The 7,500-nt window shown below is 39.8% G+C and overlaps 1 protein-coding gene across 1 annotated transcript in view; it reads left to right on the top strand.

The window, feature by feature from the left end:
- The window catches only part of LOC144975563 (uncharacterized), a 55,672-nt gene that overhangs the window by 15,375 nt on the left and 32,797 nt on the right, over nt 1–7,500 (top strand). The gene's annotated exons all lie outside the window — the stretch shown is intronic.

The raw sequence follows: 7,500 nt of genomic DNA on the forward strand, positions 1-7,500 counted from the left end.
TTGAATGTAAGAAATGTATCAATACGGAAATATCATATATGTAAATAATATATATTATATTGGAGTGAATCGGGGCCTGAAAAGTGAGCTTAGAACGGAAATATTAGGAAATATAAATCTTCAGTTTTAAGCGAAGTACAAATTTGATTTATTTACCATCTTGACAAATAATAAATAATACTAATAAATGGCATTTATATAGCGCTTTACCCCGTTGTCACAGGCTCTAAGCGCTTTAAAACAAATACCTATAGTTGCCCTCCAAATTTAATATGTGTGGCTATAAATTCACTTTCCAGCATCTTGTTTATCCCGACATAATACCGCTTCGATAAGGCGGGTTACATAATATGTTCACATGTTATATGTGACCCTTTGCCTCAATACGGTATTAAGTCGGGATGGTAAAGATGTTGAAAATTGAATTTATAATCAGACATATCAGACTTGTGTTGAGTTTGTATGTTTTATTGAGGAGAATGGATACCATATTTTAGAGTGCTAATGCCAACAATTTATATTTTCAGTTTAGCATTTATTCGGCTTTTAAGCATCTGGTTCGTTCCGACAAAATACCGTTTTGAGACGATAGGTCACATATTATAACAATTTCTAATCACGAAATGATAGAGTGTGGTCCTTCACGATCTTGCAAGAATCTCAACAATGTCGCCGAATTTTAATGAGAGAACAATCAACTTTGTCCCCTCTCGTTGTTTAAATCTGCGATTCGATTCTTGATCCTTCCAGGCAGTGAGTTTGAATTAAACTGTCAGTGTTGATCTTGTTGTGACGATCGCGCTGACAATGGCGGACGTGCAGTGGAATAAATTGTAATGAAGGTGGACATTTTTGATGTTTGCTTTGTTTAGGTTTTTTTTTCTTTTCGGGGGAGTAGGGTGCTGGAGGGGGGGGGGGGGTCTTTGATATTGGGGCAAGGAAATATACATGTCTGCAGAAAGATGGAGAGAGTGAGAGAGAGAGAGAGAGAGAGAGAGAGAGAGAGAGAGAGAGAAAGAAAGAAAGAGAGAGAGAGAGAGAGAGAAAGAGAGAGAGAGGGATAAAAAGGATAAATAGATAGAGATGGTGTATGTGGAGGTCGGGGAGGGGGGAGGTCTTTGATATTGGGGCAAAGAAATGATACATTTATTTGTGCAGAAAGATGGAGAGAGAATAGAAAGAAAGAGGACTAAAGATAGGGATGGAGCATATGGAGGTCCGGGGGGGGGGGGGGGGGGGGTCGGGTGGTCTGTAATATTGGGGCTAGGAACTGTACATTTATTGTGCAGAAAGATGGAGAGAGAATAGAAAGAAGGAGGACTAAAGATAGGGATGGAGCATATGGAGGTCGGGGTGGGGGGGGGATCGGGTGGTCTGTAATATTGGGGCAAGGAACTGTAGATGTATTTGTGCAGAAAGATAGATAGATAGATAGAGAGAGAGAGAGAGAGAGAGAGAGAGAGATAAGGAGAGAGAGAGAAAGAGGAGGAGAGAGAGAGAGAGAAGTTAAAAAAGGATAAAAGATAGAGATGGTGTATGTGGAGGTCGGGTTGGGGGGTGGGAGGTCTTTGATATTGGGGCTAGGCACTGTACATGTATTTGTGCAGAATGATGGAGAGAGAGAGAGAGAGAGGAGAGAGAGAGAGAGAGAGAGAGAGAGAGAGAGAGGACAAAAGATAGAGATGGTGTATGTGGAGGTCGGGGGGTGGGGGTGGGGGTGGGGTGGGGAGAGAAATTTGGTTAATATTGGGGTAAGGAAATCAACATAAATTAGAAAGAAAAAGAAATGTGGAATGAAAAAGAAGGAGAGCAGAAGATGGAGAAGGTATGTGTGTGCGCGCGCACGCGTGTAAATAGAAAGACAGATAACTTGAAAGAGAGAAAGATACAAAGATAGATAGATAGATAGATAGATAGATAGATAGATTGATAGATAGATAGATAGATAGATAGATAGATACAAAGAAAGAAAGAGAGAGAGAGATAGAGAGAGAGAGAGGGAGAGAGAGAAAGAAATAGAGGATGGTACTCGTATAACGTGATAAAGGAATTTCTGGAATATTGACATCTTAAAAATTTTATTTTTCTTCATTGGGAAACATTCAGAAACAGACGACTTTAAATATCCGATACGTTGGAAAGGATTAAAAAAAAAAGAATTCACATTTACATTCGTTACAAAATGGGCTCTTTTCTTTCAAAATCAAATCATAAAAGATGACACCCTAGTTTTCACATTTAATGATAAAAGATTTTCTTTCTTCCCTTCAAGAAAAAACAGACAATGGAAACGACCCGGCTTTGTCTCCTTGAGAGAAATAAGAAACTGGTTCTATAACCATCATTAAAATGATCGCTCTTCTATTGAAAAGTCACGAAAAGAACGTGTGAAAAACTATAGAAATGGGAGAAAACGGGAAAAGGGGAGAGCAATCATTAAACCTAATCTGTGTGCCTTGGGATGAGGGACGGGGTGAGAGGTCATTCGAAATGCATTAAGAGTATGGGCAATAAAATAAAAGGCAAACATGAGCTAGTGTTCTTTCTCTCATTTCTCCAACCTCCCATCTCTCAATCTTCTCTCTCTCTCTCTCTCTCTCTCTCTCTCTCTCTCTCTCTCTCTCTCTCTCTCCCTCAATGGCTCTTTTTTCTTCTTCTTTATTCTCCCCCACCCCTCTCTTCCCCTCTCTCCTCTATTACTCGTACAATTTATAACGATTAGTGAAGAATCCGCAATATGTGCGAGAGAATAAAGGCTATTACAAACAGGCACTCGCCTTTTTTTTACTGATTATACTAACAAATTGTGGAAATTAATAAAAGATCGAGACCAATCTTTTAAGCCATTAACGATAAAAATCGATTGATTAGATATAAAATGTGTAGACCGTCTAGTCTAGGTGAGGGCAATGAATTTAGCAATAGAGAGACCGGCGACACAGCGATTCCCGACGTCAAATAACTGATCATAATGCGCAAGTGAGAAGGACGTGTGTTTTTTCTTTTTAAAAAGTATATTATTTTAACAATGGCATCATCATCATCATCATCATCATCATCATCATCATCATCATCATCATCATCATCATCATCATTATTATCCTCATCATCATCATCATCATCATCATCATCATCATCATCATATCATTGCCTTTTTCACCATGGCGTGGCTCAGCGGTACGATCTTTGCTTCCTACCCGAAAGGTATCGAGTTCGATCACCCGCCGCTGTACTGTGTGGCCTTGAGCAAGTCACCTCGCCTTAGCTCAATTTGCGGCGCTGCACTGCGGCTGACGCCTGGGTTATTCCAGTCTTCCCTTGGAATAGACCCTAGAGACAAATTTCCCCTGTGGGATGAATAAAGGGAATTTTATTTAATTTTTATTTTATTTATTTTATAGACCACAGACAAACAGTTTCCGTCCTTCTCTATCCCGAGCTATCTTTTTTTTTTATCCCATTCCATGTCTTATCACTTCTCTGTATATCAGCTTCTTAAATTCTTCTCCATGTTCCCCGTGGCCTTATTGGATCTCATCGGGAAGTCTGAGGTTGGATCCCATCGGAAGGTCTGAGGTTCGATCTCATCGGAAGGTCTGAGGTTCGATCCCATCGGGAGGTCTGAGGTTGGATCTCATCGGGAGGTCTGAGGTTGGATTTCATCGGGAAGTCTGAGGTTGGATCCCATCGGAAGGTCTGAGGTTGGATCTCATCGGGAAGTCTGAGGTTGGATCCCATCGGGAAGTCTGAGGTTGGATCTCATCGGAAGGTCTGAGGTTCGATCTCATCGGGAAGTCTGAGGTTGGATCTCATCGGGAAGTCTGAGGTTGGATCTCATCGGGAAGTCTGAGGTTGGATCCCATCGGAAGGTCTGAGGTTGGATCTCATCGGGAAGTCTGAGGTTGGATCTCATCGGGAAGTCTGAGGTTGGATCCCATCGGGAAGTCTGAGGTTGGATCCCATCGGAAGGTCTGAGGTTGGATCTCATCGCATCGGGAAGTCTGAGGTTGGATCTCATCGGGAAGTCTGAGGTTGGATCTCATCGGGAAGTCTGAGGTTGGATCTCATCGGGAAGTCTGAGGTTGGATCCATCGGAAGGTCTGAGGTTTGATCTCATCGGGAAGTCTGAGGTTGGATCCCATCGGAAGGTCTGAGGTTGGATCCCATCGGAAGGTCTGAGGTTCGATCCCATCGGGATTTCTGAGGTTCGATCCCATCTGGGGGTCTGAGGTTCGATCCCATCTGGGGGTCTGAGGTTCGATCCCATCGGGATTTCTGAGGTTCGATCCCATCTGGGGGTCTGAGGTTCGATCCCATCTGGGGGTCTGAGGTTCGATCCCATCGGGATTTCTGAGGTTCGATCCCATCTGGGGGTCTGAGGTTCGATCCCCAGTCGAAGCGGGCTGATTTTTTGGGTGTTTTTTTTCTCTCTTTTCTCTTTTATTTCTCTTTCTTCTTCACTGTTTCATAGATTTTCAGATCTTCACTTTAAACAAACAAAAAAAAAAAGATTAATTCATTGAACATCTCCTGTCATTGGTAATCTATGGTCCAAACAAGAATCGTTTGCTTGTCTTGCCTGTTAGACGCCCTATCGGTTGAACCACGGGAATTACAGAATTTATGAAGGACAACAGACAAAGCCGAAATGACTCTGCTGACCCGATGACGTCTTCGCCAAACAAGCAGCTTCGGCAGAAGATCAAGGGGAAGGCCACGAGGAACATGGAGAAGATTAAAGAAGCTGATATACAGAGAAGTGGTAAGACCTGGAATGAGATAAAAAAGATAGCTCAGGATAGAGAAGGATAGAAACTGTTTGTCTGTGGCCTATACCCTGACCCAGCGTGAAAAAGGCAATGATGATGATGATGACGGGACCAACACTGACAATAAAGATAGGAATCCAATTAAAAAAAAAAAATAAACGAAGAAAGAAAAATAGAATCAGGATCAAGAAACAAGCCGAGAGGGTAAATAAATAAGGCCGGGTGTGAGCAATAAAATAAAAGAGCAAACACGCTGTCGCTATGTTTGCATGCACGTGCTTTGTTTGTGCTGGCACGGATAAATCGGTTTTCGTTAAAAGTCTCTCACGTCTCATATCATTTCCCGTTATTCTGGTTGTCAAGATGTTGTATCTGCATAATTTTCTCACAAATTGGGAGGTGAGGGGGGGGGGGGGGGGGAGGTGGCATTCGATAAAAGTATGAAAAAAAAAATGAATTTATCAAAGAACTAGCCCAAACCTCCTCCTCTCCTCCTCCTCCTCTCTTCTTCTTCTTCTTCTTCTCTTCTTCTTCTTCTTCTTCTTTCTTCTTCTTCTTTCTTTCTTCTTCTTTTCTTCTTCTTCTTCTCTTCTTCTTCTTCTTCTTCTTCTTCTTCTTCTTCTTCTTCTTCTTCTTCTTCTTCTTCTTCTTCTTCTTCTTCTTCTTCTTCTTCTTCTTCTTCTTCTTCTTCTTCTCTTCTTCTTCTTCTTCTTCTTCTTCTTCTTCTTCTTCTTCTTCTTCTTCTTCTTCTTCTTCTTCTTCTTCTTCTTCTTCTTCTTCTTCTTCTCTTCTTCTTCTTCTTCTTCTTCTTCTTCTCTTCTTCTTTCTTCTTCTTCTTCTTCTTCTTCTTCTTCTTCTTCTTCTTCTTCTTCTTCTTCTTCTTCTTCTTCTTCTTCTTCTTCTTCTTCTTCTTCTTCTTCTTCTTCTTCTTCTTCTCTCTCCTCCTCTTCTTCTTCTTCTTCTTTTTCTTCTTCTTCTTCTTCTCCTCCTCCTCCTCCTTCTTCTCCTTCTTCTTCATCTTCACATTTTCATATTACCGAAAAGACAGAATGCGACGCTCACACCAATCATCTGGTTTTTTTTGGGGGTTTTTTTTTTTTCTTCTGTTTTTCTTTATTTATTTTTGGCCAACATCGAAAACAGCAGATCATGGTCTATCATTTATATTCTTTTTTACATTATAATATTCATTTATGAAACCAACTTAAAATATTTTGTGTCGGCACTTCGATGACGTCATGTTTTTGCTCCACAAATGAGTGAAGGGGTGCTAATCACGCCCAATATGGAGACGTGTTCACCGGAAGTTGAAAGCAAAAACAGATTGAAACAAAGCGGGATAACTCTCAATCTGTAAGACATGTGTACTCAATCTTGGAGACATTTTTTTTTCAAACACTTGCCAAAGACGTCGAGACAACCTTGTTGAACAAAGGGGAGATAAACAATCGTCTTGGCCTGTTTGAGACACACGTTTCCTTAGATGATTTAAAACTGTCGGTCAAAGTCGTAAGCTGTAATTTAGAGTTGTCACCCCTGGAAGACGAATACAGTTTATGCTGTGTTTTTTTTTTTTTTTATTAAAGTTTTTCTTTTCCTGGACGCCTAGCAATGCTTTGGTGGTTGAGGTACTAGATGTCAAAGTTCAAATCATAATTGATATATTATTAGGGTTTTAGTAAGTGTGTCCCGTATATTATCTCTCCCGTGATAGATTTTGAATGAAAGTTAACGATAATAATAATACTGATAATAATAATAATAATAATAATAATAATAATAATAATAATAATAATAATAATATAATAATAATAATAGTAATAATAATAAATAATAATAATAATAATAATAATAATAATAATAATAATAATAATAATTAATAATAATAATAATAATAATAATAATAATAATAATTATAATAATGACTTCTAGGACTTCATTAAAGAGAGAAAGAGAGAGAGAGAAATAAAGAAAGAAGGAGAGAGAGAGAGGGAGAGAGAGAGAGAGAGAGAGAGGGAGGGAGAGGACGAGAGAGAGAGAGAAAGAGAGAGAGAGAGAGAGAGGGAGAGGACGAGAGAGAGAGAGAGGACGAGAGAGAGAAAGAGAGAGAGAGAGAAGATTCCGTTCAGTTGGAAATAAGATAATCCCCAAAGACGATAAAATAATGCACTAGATCCACAGGAAGCGTCAGATTGTCTCAGGAAAACAAATTTAGAAACTGATAAAACTAAAAATGAAAATGTCGATTATAGTTGATTGTCTCCCTTTATTTTTCTTTCCTATTTTCTCCCTTTTTATTCTTTCTTTTGTTTCAACGGGAATCTAGTGTAAGTCCAGACGCAAAGTATCTCACTCAACATTTGAACAAAAATTTTGCCTATCATTTTTAACATTAGTTCAAAATTAGGAGTTTTTATAGATTGTTCTCTGCTTGAAACGATCATTGTTTTATGTATTTTATATTTTTTTTAAATTTTGGAATGCGTCCAAGAATTTGATATGTATTGAAGTTGGAAATTAGAGGTCTTAGCCAAAGGGGAGAAGAAAAGGAGAGTGAGAAGGAGGAGGAAGAGGATAAGGAGGGTGAGGATGAGGAGGAGGAAGAAGAGGAGGAGGAAGAAGAGGATATGGAGGAAGAGGAGGATGAGGAGGATGGGGAAGAGGAGGAGGAGGATGAGGAGGATGAGAATGAGGAAGAGGAGGAGAAGGTGGTGGTGGTGGAGGAGGAGGA

The sequence above is a fragment of the Berghia stephanieae genome, chromosome 6, assembly GCF_034508935.2.
Source record: "Berghia stephanieae isolate SIO BIC M18660-M18661 chromosome 6, UCSD_Bste_1.3, whole genome shotgun sequence".
Classification (NCBI taxonomy): Eukaryota; Metazoa; Mollusca; class Gastropoda; order Nudibranchia; family Aeolidiidae; genus Berghia; species Berghia stephanieae.